The 24,971-nt window shown below is 44.4% G+C and overlaps 1 protein-coding gene across 6 annotated transcripts in view; it reads left to right on the forward strand.

Moving 5' to 3' along the window:
- Nucleotides 1-16: 16 nt before the first annotated feature.
- The window catches only part of itsn1 (intersectin 1 (SH3 domain protein)), a 91,425-nt gene continuing 66,470 nt past the window's right edge, over nucleotides 17-24,971 (forward strand). For 3 of the 6 annotated variants that reach the window (XM_088600932.1, XM_088600941.1, XM_088600974.1), the window contains exon 1: nucleotides 18-165. The gene's annotated coding sequence lies outside the window, so the exon portion shown is untranslated. Of the gene's footprint in view, nucleotides 166-273; nucleotides 1,000-24,971 lie in introns of those variants that run through there. The other 3 variants (XM_088600967.1, XM_088600915.1, XM_088600924.1) reach the window with 2 other exon arrangements.

Below are 24,971 nucleotides of genomic sequence, written 5' to 3' on the forward strand. Positions count from 1 at the left end.
CGGGTCGGGTAGGTTGCGCAGCAGTACGGCGGCTCAAAGAAAAAAAACGGGAGTCTGGAAGCAAGGAAAATACTGGCAACGAGCAGGAGGGGGGTCTGGTGGTTTTAAATATTCTGAATTGACTGTTATTAAAGCTGTAATTCGCGATGGATCCCCAACGATGAGGTAAGAAGGTCCGTGTTTTGTCTTGCCCTGATCTTGCAGCGGTGCTCTGGCCGGGCGTCGGGAAGACGGGATCGTGAGCTGGGAACTGCGGGAAAGAGGAGCAGGAGCAGGAGTGAACTGGAGGGTCACCCTGGCAGGAAATCACTGCCGCTCCGTGCCTCCAAACCGCTGCAAATCACGGATAAGCCTACATAGTTACCTCCAGACAAGGAGGGTGGGAGTGCAATTTCTGCAGGCTCGACGTGGAAAAGTTGGGATTCGTGCGTGTTCTTTTAATCAAAGTGGAAAGTAGATTAATTATCATGCTCCATTTACGTGGTGCAAATCGTGGATGCTTCGTGCCTCGGATTTTTTTTTCCTCCGCTCCCCGTCTCAAGCCAGTTATTACGCTCGAGTTGTCATTGTTGTTTATAATGAATTATGGATGGGCTCTCCAGCGTGCCCCGTTGCCGTGAATCGGCGGTTTCCTCAGCGGCGGAGTGCGGGAGCGGGTGTGTGTGTGTGTGGCCGGGAGAGGCTGCACACTGCGCCCGCCAGACCTGTGGGGGTGGGGGGCGATGGGCGCCGGCGATTCGCCGTCCTTGCACGTTGCTTTTCTAACCCTGGACACTTGTCCGACGTCCGTACAGCATGACGCTGCAGTTGAGTAACGGGATGATGCCAGTCTCTGGATTATGGAAAGAAGCCTTTGCGCAGAGGCGACCTGGTGATAATCGCAGTTCGCACGGACCTGGATGTATAGCACACGGCATCCTAAAATAACAAAATACTGGCGATGTTCTCTTGACTGATGGCGACTCCTTGATTAATCGCACTGCCCTGACAGCTTGCGAGGTAGACTTACCGCCCTCCTCAGCAAACATCTTCATTTGATGATGCATAACTAACAGTTTGGGTGCGCCAAGGGATTTAAAGCAAGGCGCAGTCCTTAGTCTAGCTGCCCATCCGCCGTCTTTGTGATGTTGGAGATCTCCAGACTCATTTCACCAGCGTCTAATGATACTAATAATGTTAACAGTCACGACAGTTAAATCGGGAGGACCTGCGGTAACATCACCGTCACCGTATTTCGGGGTCTTCGTCCTTAGTCGTGGCTGCGCTGGTAATTTGGGTGTAGAGTGTAGAGAAACGCTGTGTACTTGACTGCAAATCCAGTTAACAAGAATGAACGTCTGGACCGAGACAGAAGGAGAGTGAGACTGGACCTGCTGTCGTTTAGGACAGGGGAGCCCAACTCTGGTGTCTTCAAGGTCCAACAGATTTTATAGGTCACCCTAAATCTAAAAAAGAACAAGAAAAGGTTTCAACTTTTCCTCCTAATAAGTTAAAATTATTAAGTATTCATAATTACTTGTTTGGGTAAAAAGAAAGCCAGAAACTCTCTAGCCCTGCAGGGCTGGGATCTTTGTACCTCCTGGATTAGGCCCGGGTACTTTTGTCTCTCATGACACTTTTCAAATCTCCAGCAGGCATGCTGTTAGGCAGCTGAGCTCCTGTGTGTATGGTGACCAGGGATATCGTCTCTTTTCCTTTAGTTGGAGCATCGCTGCTCTCTGTGGCAGTAGTGAGCGCTCCTGCTGTAGAGGTCACTGGGAGGTAATGGCTTGTTTGTGAAAAGTCATTAAGTGTAAACTGTGAAAGCAACATCCTCTGCTGCTGCTGCTCTTTGGTGGTGCTTCGTCAAGTTGATCCCTGTTTAATCTCCCAAGAAGATCTTTGTGCTGTCAGATCTTTAGTTTTGGAACAGGGCAGTATTTCCTGGGACACCCAGGAAAACAATGCAAGAATAGGCAATACTTTTTGAAAAAACACGTGTCTGATGTGAAGTTATCTTGAGAATATGTGTGGGCATTTCAAGTTTAGCAAAGGTTTTTTTCGGTCTTAATGCTGTTCAGGTGTGAAGTCAGGAGGACCGGCTTTTGAACACTTTCACTTTGGGTCAAAGGTGGCAGCTGTTGTGTGAAGGAGGTGTCAGTCAGAGGTGTTCTTGAGCTGGTAACCTCATTCACTGGTTGTAAGAGGCTTCTTCTCTTTCCGCTCCTGGTGAAACTGAAACCAGGACCGTTTCAACTTCACGCACGAGTACTTCAAAGCCTGCTTTGCCTGAGTTGTGCGGTATAACTTTCACTCATGTAAAGATCAGTGTTATTTTTAGTGAATTTCATTGGGTGTGGCTGGTATCATTTTTTTTAAAACAGTTTTGGCCTTACCTTGCAGCTACACCGCCTGATAGTACGTTTAATTTCTTGATTGCTCTCGAGGCAGGGAGCACTGAGCTCAAAGACCCAAAGATCACTTTGTCATTGTTGCCGGTTTGATTCCAGGGATAGTCTGATTTTAATGGGTTTCAGTGGGGAGCTGTGCCAGTGTACATTGGCTGCAAAGGCACAAGTGGAAGTTATTTCCACACTGAAAAGTAGAAAGAAGAAACATTTTATCACACACACGTTTTCTGATTATTTATATCTCAGACCTATTACCTATACAACTCTTCTACAATAGGCTTTACATGGTTATGACTAGTGATTTTTTTTCTTTCAGTAACAGGAGAGTGGAGTTCAAGTTCTTTCCAGTGTTTTGATAAGAAAACTGTGGTATAGTTTGTTACAGGGCGGTGGAATAAGCCATTGTTTCATGTTATCTTATAGTGGGGTCCTAGTGTTCCTATCCCATGCAGTTCTAAAATTGTTCGGCTTGCGTCTTGTTGTGAACACAGAGTGGCAGTAACTGTTTCTGTATCCGCTTTCACTGAGAAACTTTGGTTTTTTTTAGGACAGCAGGCTGCAGGAGTTGTAAGACGTGCTTGGACCTGCCTCGGGGTTTGCCTTGTGAGTGGAATGGTGGGGTGTTGTCTTGTGTGTGCCGTCTCCTAAAGTGAGCTCTCCTCTGAGTTTCCCTGCGCCCGCGGTGTTAGAAGATGGTGTACTGTACATGCAGGCCGGGAGAAAGTTTAGCATGGCAGCCTTCGGGCCTGGCTGCGGTTCCGCAGGAGTCGCAGATCTCTTTCAGCTGTGGCTGCTCCAGGCCCTGGGGAAGAAAAAGGGTTCATTTGTCTCAAGTCAAGCAAACAATGAGTTCATATAGTTAGCTAAGAGCTCGGATGGGAGGACACTTAGAAGACACTGAGCGCTGGAGTCGAGTTGCCCTGCACTGAGCCTGTCCCGGCAACCCTAATTCACAGAGGTTTAAGAGCATGCAATCAAAGGTACAGCGCGCCTGTAAATGATCTTCTCTTAAGACAGCCCCCGTAAGGCCTTTGCAGCGACACGCACCACTTCATCTGTAACAGGGTCTTTTGGTATCGCTGAACACTGTGCGTAAATGCTTAGCGAAGTTTGCTAGCTAGAGCCTTTCATCCACCAAAATGATCAGTTGTCTTTTCAACAAAGCCTGTCAGCTTGTTTGTAGTTCATTTTTAAAACCCTTTCCGCCTCAAAAGACCCTCTGTCTTCCAGCGTCTCGGGCTGCACAGCGCGTCTGCAAGAGTACTACCGAGTTTAAACAGGCACCCTTGTAAATTAACGTCCCTGCATTGCTGCACTGTGTATAGATTGAAGGGTAACACTGTTGCACAGGAGGGTTTTTGGCTCATTTTGAAACATCCTGAGGAGTTACGCTGCTTGTTATTTTAGTCTCATCTCAGGCCCTTATTATTGAGGCCTGTTTTTAGCCGTTTATTTCATTGCTTTTTTTTCTGATCAATGCCTTTAGGTTTTAATATAGGAGCCAGAAGACTGACTAAAGGCTTGAGGGCAGGTAGACATTCGAAGTGCTGAACACTGCAAGCGCAGGGCCCCCAGGCTGAGCAGACCTCAGTGCTCTCCAGCCTGACTCCAGCAGTGCACTCCCTCGGTCTGCCAAAGTGGGCTGCAGAGGTTACTGGCGCTTTCTCGTCCTTGATCTCTCGGCCTCTGGCAGCTGCAGAGGAACGTGACTGTGCCAGGGCCGGCGTTGCTCGTGGAACAGGAGTGAAGTTCTACAGGGGGCCAAAGTAAAGGTGTGGTGCGCGTTCGATGGGTAAGCTAGCTAAGCAGGCATGACCAGGCCGCAGTTGGGATCACATCTGCCTAAGAGACAGTTTAAAAGAATATCGCTTGGCTGAAAGGGATTAATCAGTTTGATCTGTTGGAATGAATTGTGTTTAGGAGGATATTTTTCTCTTTGACCAACACTGACTTATTGTTTGGAAACTGATTTCTTGAATGTGTTTTTCTAATGTCCCATCAGCCTTTGCTTGTGGGGGAAGGAAAGTCTTGTTACTCTGTTAAATGAGGGCCGGCTGAACCCTCACAGCTCCAGATCACCCCCGAGTCTGGCTTGAGGACTCGGCCTTCAGTTCCTTTAGAAGTGGGCGGCCTGTTGGCAGTGCAGCAGGAGCCGGCACTGGGCGGAGTGTAATGATTGCCTCTTATCATCATTGTGAGCATGGCTGTCAGTGAATGATGGTTTGAACACTATAGAAAAATTACTGCTCTGAAATCTACCCAGGGAAGAGCAACCAGATACCTTCTGTGTTTTAAGAGATTGTCCCACACTGACCGGCTGAATGAACAGAAACGTTTTCATGTTGCACTGAGAAGGTTGAGGGAATCCGACCCGTTAGTCAGAATTCTCAAAGGCCTTGACAGTCAACTCGGAGGCCTTCTTCAAAATGAACAGGGAGGCACCAACCACAAGAGGCACACGTGGAAAATGCATGGAAGTGCATTTAATACCCCAAACCAGAGGCACATCTGAACCCAAAGTGCTTTGGGAGTTGGAACAAGCTGAGCAGCCATGTTGTTGACGATACTGTGGCTTCTTTCAGTAACAGCTGGATGAGCTTGGATCAGTTAGCTAACTAACTAGCATATTTGAGGGATGGGTGAAATATCCTTCTCTAATCTGTAACCGTTCTTATATTCTCCTGATCTTGACAGTCGTAAAGCTTTCTGGGAATTCTGAATTCGTCTCCAGAAAATAGAAATATCTTCATTGGATTAAGCTTCCATTGTTCTGGGGCTGCTGACCCCTTCAGTTTTCAACTCTTTTTTTCTCCCCCCCCCATCTCAAAGATGCAATTAAATTCCCTGCACTTTCCTGGCTGCTCATGGAAGCAGGGCGGAGCAGTCAGGTGGTGCCTCGGTTCTCCTGTGCGGCTGGTGGGGAAGAGCCCCAGTATCCACTTCTGACCCAAATCCCTTCTTCTGATGGAGCACAGAACTGGAACAGCCTGTCACCTCCCTTGTTGCAAGGCATTGATGAGCAGGCCCTTGTCTTAGCTTTCTTCTTCCTCCTCCTTCCTCCGAATGTGGATTTTTCTTCTTTCTCCTTACTGTCGCCCAAGCCGGTCTACATTGTATGGGTGACAGGGCCTTCTCTTGTTATGCCCCCAAGCTCTGGAACTCTCTCCCCAAGGATATCAGAGAGTGACCTCTGAACTCCTTCAAATCCAGACCCAAAACCCTCTTCTTCAGAAAAGCCTTTACTTAACTGGTTCCATTCTTCACCCCTCTGCTTTTCTTAGTACCACCATCCACAGTCTCCTCTATATATTGTAATTGTGTTTTATCTTGTGTATTCTTCTTATTTAATGTTGTTGTCATCCTGTAAAGCGCTTTGAGAAGCCACCTTTAAAGGTGCTATATAACATAAAGTTTATTCTTATTTTCTCGGTGGTGTCTGCACTATTATGCCTGTGTGGGCAGCCTTCTGACCTATATCATGGAAAGGAAAGAGCCAACAGGGCAAGATACTGAATTGTACGTTGACTGCAAGGTTCTGCTGAGCTGTACTCCATGCCTTCCTCCACAGAAAGCGATTTAGGCAGAGCAATACTTTTTATTTTTAATAAATCAGGTTGCCAGCTTACCTTTGTACTTTTTTTATACAGCTGGAGATCTTAAAGAAGGTAGACAGGCTACTTGTTTTATGGAAGCAATTATGGGTACAATTGCAATGCTCCACCAGGATTTGAACCTGCAAACTTACTGTTCTAAGGCTGGAGCCCTGACCACTATGCCTCACTGCTGCCTTTCTCATTTAGACCGGTGCTCTGTCTGAACGCCTGCACGGCCTCAGGCTGGGGGTCGTAGCTGCTGTGCATTTTCTAAAACCATGCCCCAACTCTACCCCTCTTTGAAATCCTGCGAGCGTGACTTGACCTGCTCTTTTCCCTGCTTGATGTCAGAATCTGGATCAGACCCAAGCTCGCAAGACACAAAACACAACGTAAATGAAAGGTTTCAGTTTGTTTGTGGCCAGGGGGCGAGAGTAGAGTCAATTCACAGAGTAAATTCATCCAGACAGAATCCATTGTCTTAAACCTCCCACTCTTTGCTACATATCTTCATGTTGAGTAGTCAGTGATCTGATGACATGGAATGTGCAGGTATGGTTTAAAGATCCCTCCTGTTGTGAGCCAATCTGAAATGAAAGCCATATTCATTGTGGAAGAAGTGGCGAGATTACGAGCCTCAACCTTCTGTACGGTTTTTGTTTAAAAAATTGGTAGGCATTGGTCTGCAGAATTAGAAGAGCCGATGAGAATCGACATTATGTATTCCTTTTTTGGAAGTCCAGCTCTATTCTGTCATGTCTTCACAACCTCTTCTGTTTACTATGATTGTGATATTCACATCAAACATGATTTGAAGTCTGATTTTGGTTTAGATTGAAAATTGGGGGGTTCCAGGACTTAGAAGAAAATTATCGTGAAATTCAGGATCCTAAAATTTGGACCTCTCCTCTGGAGGTATAGGAACAAACGCCTTTTCAAAGGATTGAATCGTTAGAGGTCTGAGTTAAGAGTGAGACGTTACAGACGTCACATTTTGGATCGTTGACCCTGTGCTGAGATTCGACAAAAACAACGACAGTTCATCCACTTTAGGATTTTCCATAGACAGTGAAAACCAGGCTCCCTCGGTATGCTGTATCATTTTATCCAGGCAGTAAGCAACATTGTGGAACAGACTGAAAAATAATCACTTCAGAGATATTAGCTATACTACATTTCCCAATAGCTGTGACAGTGAGGCCCATTTGCGTCTCCTACAGCGAGCACTCCTGAACCCAGCGGAGCTGTCCAGTTTTCACACAGCCCTCTTGCACAGGGAGCCAGCGAGCCTGGTGCTTGTGCATCGTCTCTTCACCTTGGCGTGCAAGGCCAAGGTTTCCCTGGAGTGTTTGTGTCGCCTGTGTTTTGTGCTTTGTGTTTCCTGTCATGTGGAGTACTTTTAAGTCAGGAGCTCATCTCGAAATGCTTAGAAGGAATCCATAAGTCAACCTGGATATGTTTTAAGTTGAAATGTAAAATTTCACTTGAAGATTTATTAGAATTGTTGGAAAATGAAAGGGAGCCTAATAAGAGGAGTGCTGTCTGTCCTGACCAGAGTCTGTAGTCTGCAAGCTACAGGAGTATACACTGCGCCCAGTACGACAGATGTATAGGCACATGTCAAGACTTAGTGTATTAAAGTTACCATGTTAAGGAACGGGGAGCTAATGCATGTTTTGAAATACGGGCATGGTTATCCAGCATTAATCCTGGTGAGTAGCAGAGCTGCTGAAATCTGGACCAGCTGCAGGTTTGAGACTGAAGCTCGATGATGGAGACTGATGCCAAGCAGGGGCTCCAGTAGGTCTCATCCAGCTGGGGAAGTATCCTAGGTGAATATAGCACAGCTGTCAGAAAGGCTTCTTGTGTTAATTGTATCTTAGGATCTGGGCCATTGAAACTCCCACACATATCCCAGCGTGATAAGAATTATCACAAAATCAGCTGTGAATGCACAAACCAAATAGCACTACCTCTGTTTCCTTGGAATTGTTACCTTTGTCTTCCAGTTCCTCATTTTACTGGCACTCTACACATATGCTTTTGTGAGTGGGTCACCATTCCTGATAGGGGAGAGGACTGGCTGCCCAGTGGGCTGGTTTCTCATGTTGGGGTGTAGATCTACTCATCTGTGCTGAGGCGGCTTTTATAAAGAAGCACTGTATCCTAAAGCACTCTGGGTTTAGGAATATTATAGCGAAGTGTACTTTTTTGTATATATATTCATCTCACTCATGACTATTACATTTTAATATGCACTAAATTATGCTAATTATCCTTCAGCACTCAAAATTCATATCCTATTTCAAAGTATGTTCGTTGCATCATCTACAATCAATTACATTTCAGGAGTCATGTTCTGCAATACAGTGAAGGGCAATTACTTTTACCTTGAAACCTTGAATCCTTTTTGCCTTGAAATCTTCAGCTTTTCACAGCTGTGCTCAGAGGGCTCAGTTCTTCAGGCCTGTGCTCCTACATTCCTCCCCCCGGAAACATTCCCATGGCTTCATATCAGAGCACATCGGTGATCGGCACAGTTCTCTTCCTTATGTGTCCAGCAGCCTTCACGAGAGACCTCCGGGGTCAGACATTTTGTGCAGCAAGTTTGTGGTGCAGCATGAGGTCTGGACTCCCCCCAGCAATTTCCATTATTTATCTTACAGTCTTGAATAACAGCTGTTGCTTTCTGGAATGAAGATTACTTTTTTTAAAGACTTATTCCTCGCATTTATGTGGTACGTTTTGGCATAAAGAAACCAAATGCTCTTGACATACAAGAGGGGGACACTCTTCGTCTGCCACTCAGGTGCAGCTCCGGCTGGGTTTTTTAGCTTGAGCGTAGAGGTCAGATGAGTAAAACCTGGCTTTGGCTCTGTAAACTGCAGTGTTATGAAACCCCCAGCAAGGCTACAGGTGAACTTGACATCTGTGCAGCGTTAGTCTGGCAGATGAGTGTGATGAAAGAACAGGTGACCGGCACTCACGTGGAGCTGCTCTTGTACCTTTGAACTGCAGCAATCTATTGTGTCGATGAGGGCTGCAGGTGCTGTAGATGTTGTTTCACCAGCTCGGCTCTGGGGTTTGTAAAGTCTGACTCATGTGCTGGCTGGCTGGCTGTCCGTCTGTGACTTTGTCTTGAGCCTTGGAAAACACTTCCCTCCAAACTGTCACAGTAATTCCCAGTGGTACTGGGTGGCGCTATTGTGAAAACATGTCAAGCCAGGTCAGAGAACTCTACTCTTCTCTGTGACAGTTTTCCCAGCACTGCCGAGACATCTGCACTCCAGAGAATTAAGAGATCTTTAGTCTCCACTCACCCCTGTTTCAGCCAGCTAGCCTGTGGGGTTCAGTAACTCCTCTGCACAGTGCTGATGTACTGTATATGCGTGTATTATTCCCACTTTTGTCATTTTAAATAACATATTTAAATGACATAAGTAATGAGCATGTTGTGAAGTTCAGCATGTATTTCAAGCAAACATCCTTATGATATGTTGGAGAGATCTTTCAATACCTCTTACTGAGTAGCTCAGGGATCTGCAGTCTCCTGCAATACTGAGTTTTGTTCATCCTTCAGCGGCAGTATTCTAACCCTGTTAACTGTTCAATAGAAACAGTCTATCTGAAGACCACCGAAAGACGTTTTCCTCTCCTTCCGGTGGGCACAGCTGAAGCCTGCACAGCTTGGGCACTATTGCAGCAGCTGCTTCTTTTAGAGTTTCTGCAGCGGCATCCTTCTTTAGCATAGTGGGTGGCCGTTTCTTTCTTAAAGTACTGCCAGCAAAACGGGGCTTATTGATTTAATATTATCAGGCCGCATGCTGGCATGCTGTGTTTATCTTCGTTTCCTTTCAAAGACCAACCAACGGTTGCAGTTCTTTCTATTTTTAGCTGCTGCTTACAGGCTTATCACTTTCAGATTCCTGTGTTTTCTGAGGCGCGGGGGTGGTGGTCTGGTTGTCACGCACACACCTGAATGGTTCTGCGGTGTAGCACTCGCCCAAGGGCGTGGCTGTCCCTTACCGAACAGACAGCCTCAAGGAGCCTTGTTGTTGATTTCAAAACTCGAAACAATGTGGTGTCTGTTCCCACGTCATGCCTCCTGTGGTGCAGTAAGATAGAAGAGCATGCCGTTACGATTGCGAAGATCTGTGTGAAATGTTCTTTAACCTAGTAACTGCTGGGTGGTTTGCATGCTCTTTGAGGATGTAAACCAGGATGGCTTCCTAATACTCAACACTGAAGTCAGAATGTTGGCTGAGCTCCATAGACCACTCCCATGGCTTGTTATGGGTGTCTCTGGGAAAAAAAGAGTGGACACTGAACTACAAACTCTGAGCCTGCAACCATGCTGGGCCAGCAGTCCCACTGCACAGCGGATCAGCAGGAAAGGTGGGGATTTACTTCACTGGTTGGATTAAGCTTTAGTGAGGTCAAAGTGTGGAAATTGAGAGAGAAATTTAGCCAGGATGCCAGCTCTCGTCTCTAAATTTAACTCTCTGGTTGCATTAACTCTCCATCTCTTATGAACAGCACCATGGGATCCTTAATGACCCAGTAGTCAGGACCTTTGGTTTAATGTCTCATCCAAAGAGTGGCACCTCCTGCAACAGTGATGTCAAACATTGGCTCGTGGGTCTGTTCCGGCCCTCCAACCCCATTTTTCTGGCCCATGTGGCTGCTGTGGTCTGAGCCACCAGCCTGAATTCATTTTTTCCATTGCATGACCTTGAAGATCCCACACACGAAGCTTGTGCCCTTGGTGGTGCATTAGTGTCACATACACAGCACTTCCTGTGGGTGTCTACTTCCAACCAATCACAGGGCGACTGTTGAGTGATGTCACAGATCTAGTTTGGCGGTGGCATGCCAAGACTACTGACACCGTGCCTCCTCTACACACGCTTAGTGCAGCTTCAGCAACTGAACCACCATGGGCCTCGCTGAAACTATACTTTGTGGTTCTTTTGAGAACACAGAAGCAAAGGAATCATTGAATAATCCAATGTTATCGACAAGCAGAAAAATGTATGTGAGGTTAAAGAAATGTGGAGAAATTTATATTTCTTGGGAGAAGTAAATGGAATGGTGAGGTGCCTGTCCTACAGCATAGTGTTTCTGATCACTATACAGGTGGCAATGGATTGGAAAGTTTGGATCTGTGGGAAGAGCACCACCTACTGGTCTTCAGAAACCCCTTACAGCAGCAACTGAGGGAGGATGTGCCCCATTCTAGCACTGACCAGGCCCAGTCTTGCATAGCTTTGGAGTTTAGGCTACATGTTAGCAGCAGGTGGTCAATGTTGTCTCCTGCTGTTATGTCAGAACCACACCGCCCACACACCAGGTGCTAGGAAGGTGTGACAGGTCTTTCCACAGTCTTATCTTCTGATCTTATGTGAAGATCCCCACGTGACATTAACACTTTTGTGCTGAAGTAATTTTTTCTGCTATCGTCAAAAACCGAAACAAGAACCCTTTATAAAAGCAATCCTTAACCTTAAGTTTTGTTTTGTGGGGGATTCAAAGGTGTTTGTTCTGCATTTGAAATCTGAGGTGTTAAATACTGATGCTCATAGAAAGACCTGTGAATAGGATTTGGTTTTGAAGCCGTTGACTTGACAGGAAGGACAAGTCCTCCTCATGAATATTCCACCTCCAGCTGCTGTTAAAATTCACAGTCACAAAGGCTTTGGCACGCAAAGAGAACAAACATGCAGGACTGTGACACTGCAGGAATACAGAGCTATCAGCAGTGACGCTTTGAAGTGACTCATTTTCTGCTTTTTTCCACCCCACATGGTAGTGGCTTGGGGCAGATCCAGCTACCTCCATCCAAAGGTCAACCGAAATAACACAACGCACAGCTGAGGCTGCATAAGGAATAAGAAAGTGGGCAGCTGCCTCCGCAGTCTGTCTCCTTGAGTACTCATTAATGTCATGCTCGCTTATATTTAAAATGGGGCAGCACTGTAGCATTGCTGGTTAATGTGGCATCCTCACTGCTCTTAGATCAGTTTGACTCCAGCCTGAGGTGAGTTCTGTGTAGTTTGCATGTTCTCCATGTGTCTTCAAACTCGTGCTGTCCTAGGTGAAGTCCCTGTCTTGCACCTCATGTTTCTAGGGTAAGCTCTGGATTGTCCTTGTGTGTTCTATAGTGTGTCCAGCTGATTTCTCCATCGCTCGACTGAGAGCTGCCGGAATCTTGTATTGCAGCTGTTGTTCAAGTAGATCTGCTGTTTAACTGTGGTCGGGGTTGGACATTAGTGCTAACCCTCTACCAGGCTCAGACTGCTGGCTCTCCTCATGTTCGAGTGATGTTCATGGAGTTAAAGCAGTGGGGCCCACAAAGGCTTGAAATGTTTGATACAGAGTCATTCGGTTTTCACATTAGTCACTGGTAACCACTTGTGAGCTGTAACTGTAGGGAAGCAACAGGTTAATTAAACGGGTTGAGGAGAGACTGCACAAGAGTTCAGCTTGCTCAATGTCTTGGCAGCAAGCCGCCTAAAGCAGAGCGATTCGCAAAAAAGGACTGGAGGCAGAAATGTCTTCTTACGGAGAGCGAGTGTAGTTCAGTAATCGGCTTAGCAAAATACAGAAGCAATGGAGGTACTCTAGCACGGTGGTCGAGACCCTTGGGTGACCGTCTGGTTGCTGCCTGGACAGAGGCAGTGATCCGTTCACGGTGTGCTCGTATAGGAATCTGCATCTGCTGCTTCATTTGCTGAATGATGACTGTTTACACCCTGAGAGCTTTGCAGCGCAGCCCTGCATCAGTGTGCCAAGTACAGTCGCCAATGCCCACGCTATGACATGCGGTGACTTGGCCCTTAGTGGTTCAGCCCGTAATTTAAGAACTACGAGGAATTCTGAGGTGCAGGTTCATGTGAAAGTACAATGCAGTTGATGCTGCTTCCCGTACTCCACACAATTGTCAGCCCATATGAATTTGTCCTAGGCCAGTTTTCAAATCAAGTGGCCGATGAACAGTATGAAGGTTACTCACTATGTTTTCTGAATTATGTGCAGGTTTTTGAACAGAATGGAAACGCGAAACCCTTTGTAATGTATCGATAAATCAAGAAGATAGTTTTGAGCTCCTACGAAACCTGCTTATATTTGGGATAGAAACTCAATTGTGATCAACAACAAAAATTTTGGCTTTTTGTCACTCTGGAAAAATATCAAAATGTAAACGTTGCTGCAGGAGAAACGGCTATGATTGTTTGGTAAACAGCTCGGAGCAAGTCTGTGCTGACACCACCCCTTAATCTGGGAAGACGGATAAGAAATTGTCACGCAGTAACATACCATTATTAATTGTTCTTCTATAGAATTTTACACTAATTCTAGAAATGAAATAGTTACTGCCACCCATTGGCCTGATCTTATCAAGGTTGGGGCTGCTTTATACTGAACAAACAGGGGACTCCAATGAAAACCAGATGCCGCTCTAAATAGTGTTGGTGGGGCGTACGAACCAAAAAAAGTTACAGGCATTACAGATGAGAGGAGGCAACTTGGCCCATCTATCCATTTTTGTTGATAGTAGCTAATTGAGCTAAGGGCCTCATCTGGCTGTTTCTTGAAAGAAGCCAGGGTATTGGCTTCAACAACGTGGCTGGGTAGCTTGTTCAAGACTCCCACAACCCATTGGGATCGGTAGGTTAGAGTGAGGGTTGGGGTCTTCCCTCTTGACCAGACTTTCCTACCAGTACCCCAGTGTGGCGATGGGGCACACAGTGGTAGGAGGTGACTTCTTTTGGAAGGAACGTTAAATGTAGCTGTTGACTGGTCTTCAAGATCCCAGGGTACTGTTTATAGGAATATGAGTGTTAATCCAAATGTCCTGTCTAAATTCCACACTGGGCTTGAACAGTCTGGCCTCTATAAAAAAAGCAGTTTCTTATTTCTCTGTCTGGTCTGTTGGTGAGGTAGTTTAGGCAGGATTGGTGCTTTACTTAAGTGGTAAATAAGTATGTCCTTTCTTGTACAGTATGTGAAGCAATTTCGGATTATTTTGGGCAGAGAACTGCTACAATAAGGAATTTTAAAAACAACAAGTGATATTTAATGAAGGTTTGCATGAAATTACATTTTCATACACTGTCTATAAGGTCTGCACTTGCGGATGAATGAAATAAAACAACTGGGCTTTCTCTGAGCGCTCTGGAGATGTCCGCCCTGTGAGGCGTCCTGTCCAGAGGGTACCTGGCTCACTCTGCCTCTCCACAGGGCAAAGCTGCTATAGCTGTAGATAGATGATGTACATTTATATCCTCCCTTGTTTCTCAGAGTCAACTTGCGACACATTCCACCGAGAACGTTATTTTGTGTTTAAGATCCTGTAGTGCATCATTTTTAAGCACAAGGCTGATGAGTTGTCCTTCAAAACACAAGAAGAGCCCCAGATTCTGTCAACACAGGAAAGATATTTTGTGGGTGCTCTTTGCTTATTGACAAATATCAAACTTTCACTGACAGTTTGTAGCAATTGAGAAATCTCTTTTGTATGCAGACATTTCCATTCTTAATTTAGTCAAGTGGATAGAGATGCATAGACTGTAGCGATGGTAAGTGAGTCTGTCGAAGTGGAAATCAGGCACTTTCATGCCGTGTAGCAACACATCATTTGCACTAAATGAAGCTTGACTTCTTGCACAGCGGAATGCAGATTCACCAATTCCTGTAGTAATAATACAGTATATTGAATGATAGAGTGTGAACATTAAGTAGCCCATTGATTATTTCCTTCCATTTTGATCTGTATTGGGGTTTTCGGACAACTCTTTTGAAGTGGAATGATGTCATTTCCAGACTAAACCAAACAACCATAGCAGCTTTTCTGATGGACTGCAACAACTTGTGACAAAATCACTTCACACCAGAAATAACATGGAGAAGGCTGACAAATAGAGATGTACAACAGTGCAAGGCATCAGAGTCAAATACCGTTTGCGTTAATAGCTTTACGTCAGCCTCAAATTATGCAATGAGCTAACTTTGTTTTGAGCAACCCCTTTCACAGAGCACTGCAAAAGACAAAGAGAAGTCTTGACACCCGCCTGAAAAGTTCTCCCATCTTTTGAAGAACATCATACCCAAAAACACTCTTTGTACTGCAGGCATCTCCACACATCTGTGAAACCGTCAACAGTGCAATTGATTGAACTGTGAAAGTGAAATTTCATATTAGTCACCTGTCCGTATATCCTGCAGGGCAACAGAACTCATAGGACTTGGACACACAATGAAACACTTGTCTGTACTTGTGAATAAAAGCAAAAAGATGCCTTCATTTGCTGTTCTAAAGCTTCTCTAGGCATTTTCAATCCTCTTGCATAATAAGAGTCTAAGTAGGCTAAGTAACAAAGTGTTACTTCAAAATGTCATGACGGCTAAATTTAAAGCAACAAAATGAGAAAACTGCAAGGGTCTTCGTACTTTTACAAGGCACATTTTAGACCACAGCAAGAATCCAGACAGTACCTTAACATTTCACCATTTGGAAATTGATTTTTTAAAATAAAGGGTACCCCTTGTACATTGCAAGTGCAAACCTGAGAAGTTTTACTTGGTGGTGTTCTCTTGATTAGCAGCTTAGTTCCAAACCCTGGCAGGTTTTTATTTTTATTTTCTTTTATCTTTTGAATCAACAGTGTGCCGGTACAGTCAGTAATGTTGCTGGGGAGCATATGTTTTGTCGTGCTTTGTTAGTGAGTGTTTATAGAAAACATTAGTAGTGTTCATAGTGGGGTGTTAACCCTTTGCTCTTTAGTTTCATTTGTAATTTCTATTCTGAAGATGGGAGAATCCGTACATGTAGTTAGCCATCAAACGCATCTTGTTCCTTAACGTTTCAGTGGGTTAGTAGTGAACGACAGAGGCGCTGTTGAGGGTCTTTGATGGTATCCCTTAAAGCTCGTGGTATGCAGGACTGTCCTGTCAATGTTAATGTGCTGCAGTTACTCTACCAGGTCGATTAGCAGGGTTGGTCATGTGTCTGGCTTCTTTTTCATTCCTTCAGCAGATCGGTGGAGTGTCGAACACCAGCCATGTGCTGATTGGGAAACAGGATGTTGGTTGTGTCACTGCTGCCGCCTTTGCAGCTCCTTTGTCAGCTGGTGAATTTGGTCAACTTTCTCCATCCACATTGTAATTAGCCGTGCCGGGAAATGAGGCATGCCAGCCCAGAGAACTGGGGGCACACTCTCTGATCCCAGCATGCTGGTTTCTTCCTGCAGGCTGTATGTACTTTCATCATCTGAATGTTGGACTGTTATGTTTCCTTTGTAATGGTTAACCTAATGACCTTCTAGTGTAGAGTAAAAACTTCACATTTCACTATGCTTTAAAGATGTACTGTTAGCTGTCCACGAGGCGTGTAGTGAGCTGTGTTTTGGCTTATCATTCAGTGTGACAGTTTGGTTACCACTGTGCTGCCCAGACAGGAATGCGCTTTGTACAGATGTCTTAAAGCATCTGTATTCTTAATAAGGGCTTGTTAAGGTGCTTTTCAGGTGGTCGATAAATGGTATTGAAGTGAATTGTAGCCTTTTGCTTAGATTACCAGTGGGATGTTAAAATATTTAAAGGAAATTTCCTTAAACATGTCTTTTGCAAGATGTGAGAAGGTATTTGTATGAGTCCTGCCCTTTTCCCCTAAAAAGCAATCTCTTAAGAGTCTTAAGAACATAAGAAAGGGTACAAATGAGAGCAAGCCATTTGTCTTATCTTGACCATTTGCTAGTTAATAGTTTATTTTATCCAAGGATTTCATCTAGCTGTTTCTTGAAAGATTCAACAACATGGGAAGTTTGTTGTAGACTCACACCACCCTTTGGATAAAGACGTACCCCTTCATCTCCATTTTAAATGCACTTGCCTGTAGTTTCCACTTGCGCCCCACTGGTTTGCGCTTGACTGCTCATTCTGGAGAGGTCTGCTGGGTGGCCCTGGTCAAGGCCCTTGAGGATTGCGGACACCTGTGTCAGGGTTTATCCTCTGTGATCCCGCCAGACCTCCTCCAGGATGAAGGCAGCCTCTGCCGTGTGGGGCTGCAAGGGGAGGCGCCATGGTGCGTTTCCTAGGGGACAAGGGGAAGCCAGTCTCGCTTTGCCCTTGAAGGCGGGCATGGCTCGGTCGCGTTGCCATGGCAACATGGTAATGAAGGCCCGCGCGCGCTGCTGCCAGCTCTGGCAGAGAGCTGGGATTTCCTCCGATAGGAGAACCCGGTGTGCTCAGATTCCAGCCAGCCAGCAGGAGGAATTAAAGCACCGATGTCAGTACTGCCGGCAGGATTAGGGTCAGTTCCTATTTCTTAATAGCAGGCCCATTTTAGATTGGGTTTTTAAAATCGGTCTCCATTCCCAGCATCCTTTCTTTCGGCGGATGTGGAACTAAGGCCCTGCAGATGTGTAACAGCAGCTGTTCAGCAGCAGATTGCCAAAGATGGCCTTGGTGTGATTTGAATGACTGCAGGATGTTGCTGTCCTTAAAAGGTTGTACAGTAGGTATTAGTTTAGCTCAGTGAAGCCTAAAATGCTGGTAAATAAATGTGGGAGTGCACAGCAAATTTGGGATTTGTCTTAATAGGTAATTAGGAATTAAACTGGAAGCTCAAACGGGTGTCTGAATTAGAAACCAAAGTGTGGTAGCTAGCGTATGGTCATGCTGACTTATAACACCAGCGCTGTGGTGAGAGAGTCAGTTTGTACTGAGTCCGCTTGTGGGTTTCAATCCTTTGGTAATTTAATTTGAAAAAACAAAGTTTGATTATTATTAGTATTAGTTACCACTGTTTCAGTTTGTCAGCTTCTGACATTATTTCCAGTTTAATTTTGATGTTTGTCACCTGGACCAATGTGTTTGCTACATAATTTGATTTTCCTTTGCATTATCCTCTGCCGATATGCCAAACCTGGGGAAAAAAAGCAAACAGCCTTTTGCTCCATATCACAATGAAGATCATCTGCGATTTTATTTTTTACTTGACTCAACTGACTGCTTGAAGAAAATTAAAAAAACGTAATTTTTTATTCCTTACACTGAGAGGGCTGTTTCGGAATTGTTGCTTACTAAGTAAAGGGAGGGTTTTCTGTAGTAAAAATAAAGAGAAATTTAGGTGTGGCCAAAAACAGGGACTTGCACTTGAACATAGAAAAAGTTGCTATCTGAGCACAAAACAATGTAGATATACAGAAAGGCAAACAGATTTGTCCAGGCTGACCCCAGCTGGAGCTCTCCAGTGGCAAAGATCAAGGTTCAGTCTAGTCTAAAGTATGTCAGCTGGTGGTGTGTGTACAGTGCAGTCTGTAAGTATTTGGACAGTGACACAATTTTTGTTGTTTTGGCTCTGTACTCCAGCACATTGGATTTGAAATGAAACAATGACTGTGAGGTTAAAGTGCAGAATGTCAGCTTTAATTCGAGGGTATTTATGTCTATATTGGGTGAACCGTATAGGAATCACAACCCTTTTTATACATAGCCCCCCCCATTTCAGGGGACCGCAAGTAATTGGACAGTCAGCTGCTCAGTTGTTTCTTGGCCAGCTGTGTGTTGTTGCATCATTAGTTCATGCACAAGAGAGCTAACAAAAGGTCAAGAGTTGATTCTAGATGTGGCATTTTCATCTGGAGTCTGTTGCTGTTGTCTCTCCACATGAGGACCAAAGAAGTGTTAATGCCATTACAGCGGGCCATCATGAGGCTGAAAATGAGAATAAATCAACTATTTGGTATATTGTTAAGAAGCAAGAACACACTAGTGAGCTTAGCAATAGCAAATGACCTCATAGACCGCCGGAGGCCACAATAGTGGATGACCGAAGAATACTTTCAGTCGTGAAGAAAAAAACCCTTTTCGGCTGTTGTACGGATCAGGAACACTCTCCAGGATGTAGGCATAGATGTGTCAAAGATGACCATGAAGAGAAGAATACACCACCGTAATCTCAGAGGGTTCACCACAAGATGCAAACCACTGGTAAGAAAGGCCAGGTTACAGTTTGCTAAAAAGTACGTAAAAAAGCCTTTAGAGTTCTGGGACAAAGCCTTATGGACAGATGAGTTGAAGATTAACCTAACCTTACCTTACCTTAGTGATGGAAAGAGAAAAGTATGGCGAAAGAATTGAACCGCTCATGATCCAAAGCATACTACCTCATGGTGAAGGTAGTGTCACGGCTTGCGCATATATGGCCGCCAGTGGAACTGGCTCACTTGTCCTTATTGATGATGTGACTGCAGCAGGATGAATTCTCAAGTGGACAGAAGCATCTTATCTGCTCAGATCCAACCGAATGGTTCAAAACTCATTGGACGGCGCTTCACCTTGCAGCAGGACAGTGACCCCAAACATACTGCTGAAGCAACTATGGAGTTTTTCAGGGCCAAAAAGTGGAATGTTCTTGACTGGCCAAGTCAGTCACCCGACCTGAATCCCATTGAGCGTGCATTTCACTTACTGAGGACAAGACTGAAAGCAAAAAGCCCCCCAAAACAAGCAGGAACTGAAAATGGCTGAATTATAGGCCTGGCAGAGCATCACTAGGAAAGATACCCAACATCTGGTGATGTCTGTGGGTTACAGACTTCAGGCAGTCATCAGTTGCAAAGGATTTGCAAACATGCCTAAATGTAAGATTACGTTAATGTGTCTAATTTCTTGTGGTCCCCTGAAATGGGGGGACTATGTATACAAAGGGCTGTGATTCCTATATGGTTCACCCAATAAAGACATAAATACCCTCGAATTAAAGCTGACATTCTGCACTTTAACCTCACAGTCATTGTTTCATTTCAAATCCAATGTGCTGGAGTACAGTGCTAAAACAACAAAAAATGTGTCACTGTCCAAATACTTATGGACTGCACTGTATATGAGACATAAAGTGTCAGCTCACTAAAACTTTGTGACTACACCTGCTGGATCTACTTTAAGTAGTTAATTTTTTCTGCTGTTCTGCTCAGAAACTTCTGCCTTTCCTGAAGTTCTTCAATTTTTGTATGCATATGAGAGGCCCAGATGGTTCAAAAACACTTTTGAGAGACTGAGTGACAGTGCACAACTGCAATTACACACTCGCGGTGGAATATTTGCTGCTTTTCTCGGATGCTGTATTTACACGGTAGAAAGGTAGGCTCTTTCTCGATAATTCATTTAATACAGACAGTGATGTAGCAGTAGCATATGGAAGATTTGTTAAAGTTTCTGTTTAATTTTTTGCTTAATTTGCAAAATATGCAGCGCTGTAAAACAGTTTATATTTTGGAGGAACCAAATTTAAAGTGGACATCTTCTAATTTACAGTGTGCTGTTTGATGTGTACTTGAACAGATGATATGCAGTACAAAGTGCAGCCTTTATCACATTGAATATTTGGTCTTTTTTCAATGCACAGATGTTTACATTTCCTCCTTTCACTAAAGCCAGCGTCACACTACGTGGCTCGACACGATTTCTAGTTGGAGAGCATGTCAAATTTAACAACTACAGTTGCTGAATCTCGCTGCCTTTTCTGTCCTAGAGGGTGTCAAATTATATGACTAGAAATCGCAGGGGATGAGTAATTACACGATTCCCTCACAACTTTTCATCACAGTTCCAAATCTCGCATTGTACCGTGAGGTCGCCTCGTTTTGGCAGCCAACCTCCGCACCAAAGTAAACAAACAACATGGAGAACAAGCACGTAAACATCTTGAAAAATGTCACGCAGGCATTGTTTTCCCACAAATAAGCATCTCCAAAAATATAATTGAAAATCTGACTGAAAATCCTAGGATAAGTCGTGTAGTGTGACGCCGGCATAAAGGTTACAGTAGATTTGTTCTCCAATTATCAGGGAACATTTGTCTGACCACGGGATTTTTTTGGATGAACTCTTTTTGAAAATACTAATACAGCTTTATTTTTGGTTAACGAAAGTCAAAGTGCTGCACTAAAGTGCCAGTGTAATTCACGACAGAAGCAAATTGAGTGGGAACAAAAATAAAAGGGGACCCATCAGTAAAACAGTGGATTTAAAGCCTTAGTGAATAGGTCTTGAAGTGACTTCCGAAACTGTAAACAGTTGCAGAGCCTCTGAAGGATTTTGGTAGTGAGCTCTGTAGGCGTGGTGCCACCAAGGAGAGGCTGTGTTGCCCACTGTGTGCCACCTGGTCGTTAGCCAATGTCGGATTCAGAGCTGGGCTGGACTCTAAATCCTTAGAATAACCTGAGTCATCCAGTGCCTTACAGGTGAGCACAAGAACCTGTGAGTTGTCTCTATGTGTCACTGGGAGACTGTGCAGTTGACAGAGGACTTTGTTCCAGTGTTTTAGTTGGCAAACAAGCTGCAGAATCCTGGGCACACTGAAGCCATTTAAGTACCTTCAGAAACACCATATTAAGCAAAGCATTACATGTACTTTATAAATAGAGTACCCCAGCATTGGACAGAATGAGAGTTTTTATCCAGCAGTGTTGCACATCTGTAAGAAAGATGAAATAAAGCCATTTGGGAGTAAAAAAATATTTAAACTTCTATTGGCCCTTCTTTAAGAATAAATTTGGTTCTCAAATCAGTATTTCAGCTGATATCCATTGCGATTTGATCAGTGTCAGTGCCTAAGTGGGGGGAAGTTGTTTTGAGTACATTTTTTTAAAGCAGGAATAACCTTAAGGAAGTTGCATTTCTAAATATAAATATGTTATATTTTGATATGACTTTTCAGAATGCATATGCAGGGCAGGATGAATGAAGAGCAGTTTTGTGGCAGAGATTCCCAAACCTTTTCTTGTTTGACCATTCCTGTGAAAAGGACACTGGCCTTGAATTTGAGATGAAACCATAACAACATAACACCAAATTCTGCAATGAAATTAAAATTCTTAGTTGCTCCTCTTCAATAAGAGTAAGCCATATATTGTGTCTGGCATATATACACTTTATTTCAAAATTAACAATTCAAAAATTACCAAAAGCACTTTAGACATCTGTGGGATCCAGGTGGGATCCAGGAACTGCAGTCCCATTGGACAGTAAATCACAGGAGAGAAACTGCTGCCCCAGGTGAATGAAGCCCAGAGTGGGATTTAACCAGTACATCAGGATTAACACCCCAGTTCGTACTAACGGTGTTCTGTCCTTCAGTATAACTACAATGAGCTTTACTGTCTATTACAGTTCTTACTTAGAGCACAACTCTCATAGCATTCATGTGCATATAGTCTCCTCCAGTTATTGTCAAGTGTGTAGATTTTCAGTATTTTTTCTTCATTTCTTATTCATGGTCTACACTGTGTATGTCAACGTCAGCTCTTCATGTTGCACTTGCATATCCTGCTAGGTCTCTGGCACTGTGTAACATCTTCTTGTATGCAGCACATTTTTAGTGATTCAAGCCCGGATGAACATTTCGGCCAGATGGTGTAATAAAAACATAGGCATGACACGGCACTATGTTGAATTTTTCTCAGACTGATGCAGTGTGGCGTCTCTGTGAACATTAGCTTTAAAAGATGGCTGTGATTTAGCAAGCGTTCTCCTGAGATGCAGCTGTCTTTTAAGTTACGTGGGCTGTGTCGAACTTGTCTACATTGAAAACGGCAGAATTCTCAGTTCTCTCTGAGGACCAGCTGTGAAGATTGTGCTGGTTTTACACAGATTTTGCTTACAGCAGTGCAGTATTCCAAAATGCCAGGAATTTACAGTACAAAATTTTACTGTCTTGCTGAAGTCGGACACTGGCTCCTCACACTCAGTGGAGGCGGTGTGTATACCCCTCCTAAAAATCCAGGGTTGGCAGGAGGAAGATGCAGTGCTCTGTGGGTGTGCCGATGAGGCCTGAGCCTGATTTCTCACAGCTTCTGCCCCTGCCTCACCTACACACACGCACACATCTATCTCTCTGTACAGACTTGGCATTGACTCCATGTTTAATATTATTTTCTTAACTGTTACTATTTTATTTTATTAAAGCAACTTACATTTGAACCAATAAAGATGGGTGTTTTACTGGAATCATTCAGTACTTTACTCAAGGGTACAACAGCAGTTTTGCTCCTGGGTTTTGAACCCACAAAATTCCAGTTATAAGTCCAGAACCCTACTGGTTCCTATGGCTTCCCAAAAGCTTGTCCAACCTGACATCACAATCCACAAAACCAAATTTGCCGGCCTTCTCTCCTGGTGAATTGTAGTGAGTGCCCTTCGATGCAACAGTGACAGTGGAAAAAACCTTGCTTGGGAAACCTTTATAGTTTTGAAAAGGGAACAAAAGGACCTAATACAAGTATTCAAAGTCCTCGAAGGCCTTGACAAAATAAACCCAGTATACTGTATTTCTTCAGAGTAAACAGTGAGACATGGAGCAGAGGACCCAAGTGAAAACTGTGTGAAAGTGCATTTAAATCTGAGAACAGGAGGTCCTCCTTTACCTGAGTGTTTTGTGTGGGGAAGCAAAAAGCTACCCAGCCATGTTGTTGAAGATGATTCCCCTGCTTTCTTTCAGCAAATAGCTGGATAAGATTATTGGGTTATTTAAGAACTGTCTATCAAACAGGCCAGATGGGCCCGTGAGCATGTGTGTGTCTAGATGGAGGGGAGGGTTTGTTGGCTCTAGCTTAGAGCTTCAGACAGATACTAAGCTGGTTTTGTTAAGCCTTTTTTATTTAAGGTACAAGGGATGTAGCCCCCAGTACCCACATCTTGCTCAAGTAAGGACTGGGATAGCCCAAGATCTGGAAAAAAAACTTGTGGGAGCACAGGCACTCCTGGAATTTTGCTGTGACGCAGGTAATGCTATACATATCCAGCCAGAGGATGAGGGTGTTTCTCCGTTTAGAATTTAAAGTTATAAGCTATTTCTTGGCCTCCAACACTGAGATATTTTTTTGGTTTTCTATCGTCGCCTTTGCCTCCCGGTGTTTCTTCCTGTGAAGGAAGGCTGTGTGCCTGTGTAGAGGATTAATTTGCAACCCCCTCCTGTTCTCCTGGTTAGTCAGCGCATTCTTATCATTTTTATGCGTTTCCACCACCTTTATCACATCTTTATGCCTTTAATCTCACTGCTGCAAATTGTGTTGCGTTTCTGGTCTGCATTTACCAGAAATGTACTCCAGAAAGGGCAGTTTCAAAGGGCAGTTATCTGACGCAGAGACGGAAGGAAACCAGGCAGAGAGAGTTGCCCCCTCTCAGTGGCAGTAAGTCATTCTGACATGTTTTTTTTTCTCAGATACTCAGACGTTACAGATACCTTGAATCGAATGGTAAAGAAAACCACATTTACATACAATCAACTGCAATATACGGTATGTTTGGAAGAACAAAGAAAAGAAACTGACCATGCTGTTGTCCCTAGAACAGCTGGGCAGACTTTCTGCCTGGACAGTATTGAAAGAGCGATGAAATGTCTACTTGGTTTCCATGAAATGTTTTGCAGTACTGAGCAACATCTTGCACAACATCGGCTCTGGGTAGTAGGGTCTCTTCACTGTGCAAAACAATCAACCCTGTACATCTGAGATGTGTGCTCGGCACCAGGCTACAGATCCAGTCTTCTGTAATTCTGTCCTGTTCCTCTTGTTCTGCCTGGACATGATGCATGTGTCTGTTTGCTGGTGCCTGACCCTAACATACCACGTGTCATGAGCCAATTGTCCAGGGGGGTTCAGGCCTATCAAGTAGGACATCCAGATTATAACTGTTACAGTCTCATCTCCCAGGACAGCTGTTGGTACATGAGGGTGTGTGTTGATCTGCTGGAATGGTGCATGGCACTACATCAATGACTAGTCCTCAATTACTTAGATACACCTGGCCCAACTAGGTTGTCCGTATTATTCATGGTGAGGTGTCAAGACTTGTGATCCTCCTGACTGAGGCCTTTCACTGACAGGCTGTGCTTGAACACAACACCTTACTGGGTCACTCACCTTGATGAGTGTGAACAGCCCAGATTGTGAGTCTTTCTGGACTCTCGCCAAGCCTGAGATCC

Source organism: Lepisosteus platostomus, chromosome 2 (assembly GCF_059453375.1).
Source record: "Lepisosteus platostomus isolate fLepPlt1 chromosome 2, fLepPlt1.hap1, whole genome shotgun sequence".
NCBI classification, from domain to species: domain Eukaryota; kingdom Metazoa; phylum Chordata; class Actinopteri; order Semionotiformes; family Lepisosteidae; genus Lepisosteus; species Lepisosteus platostomus.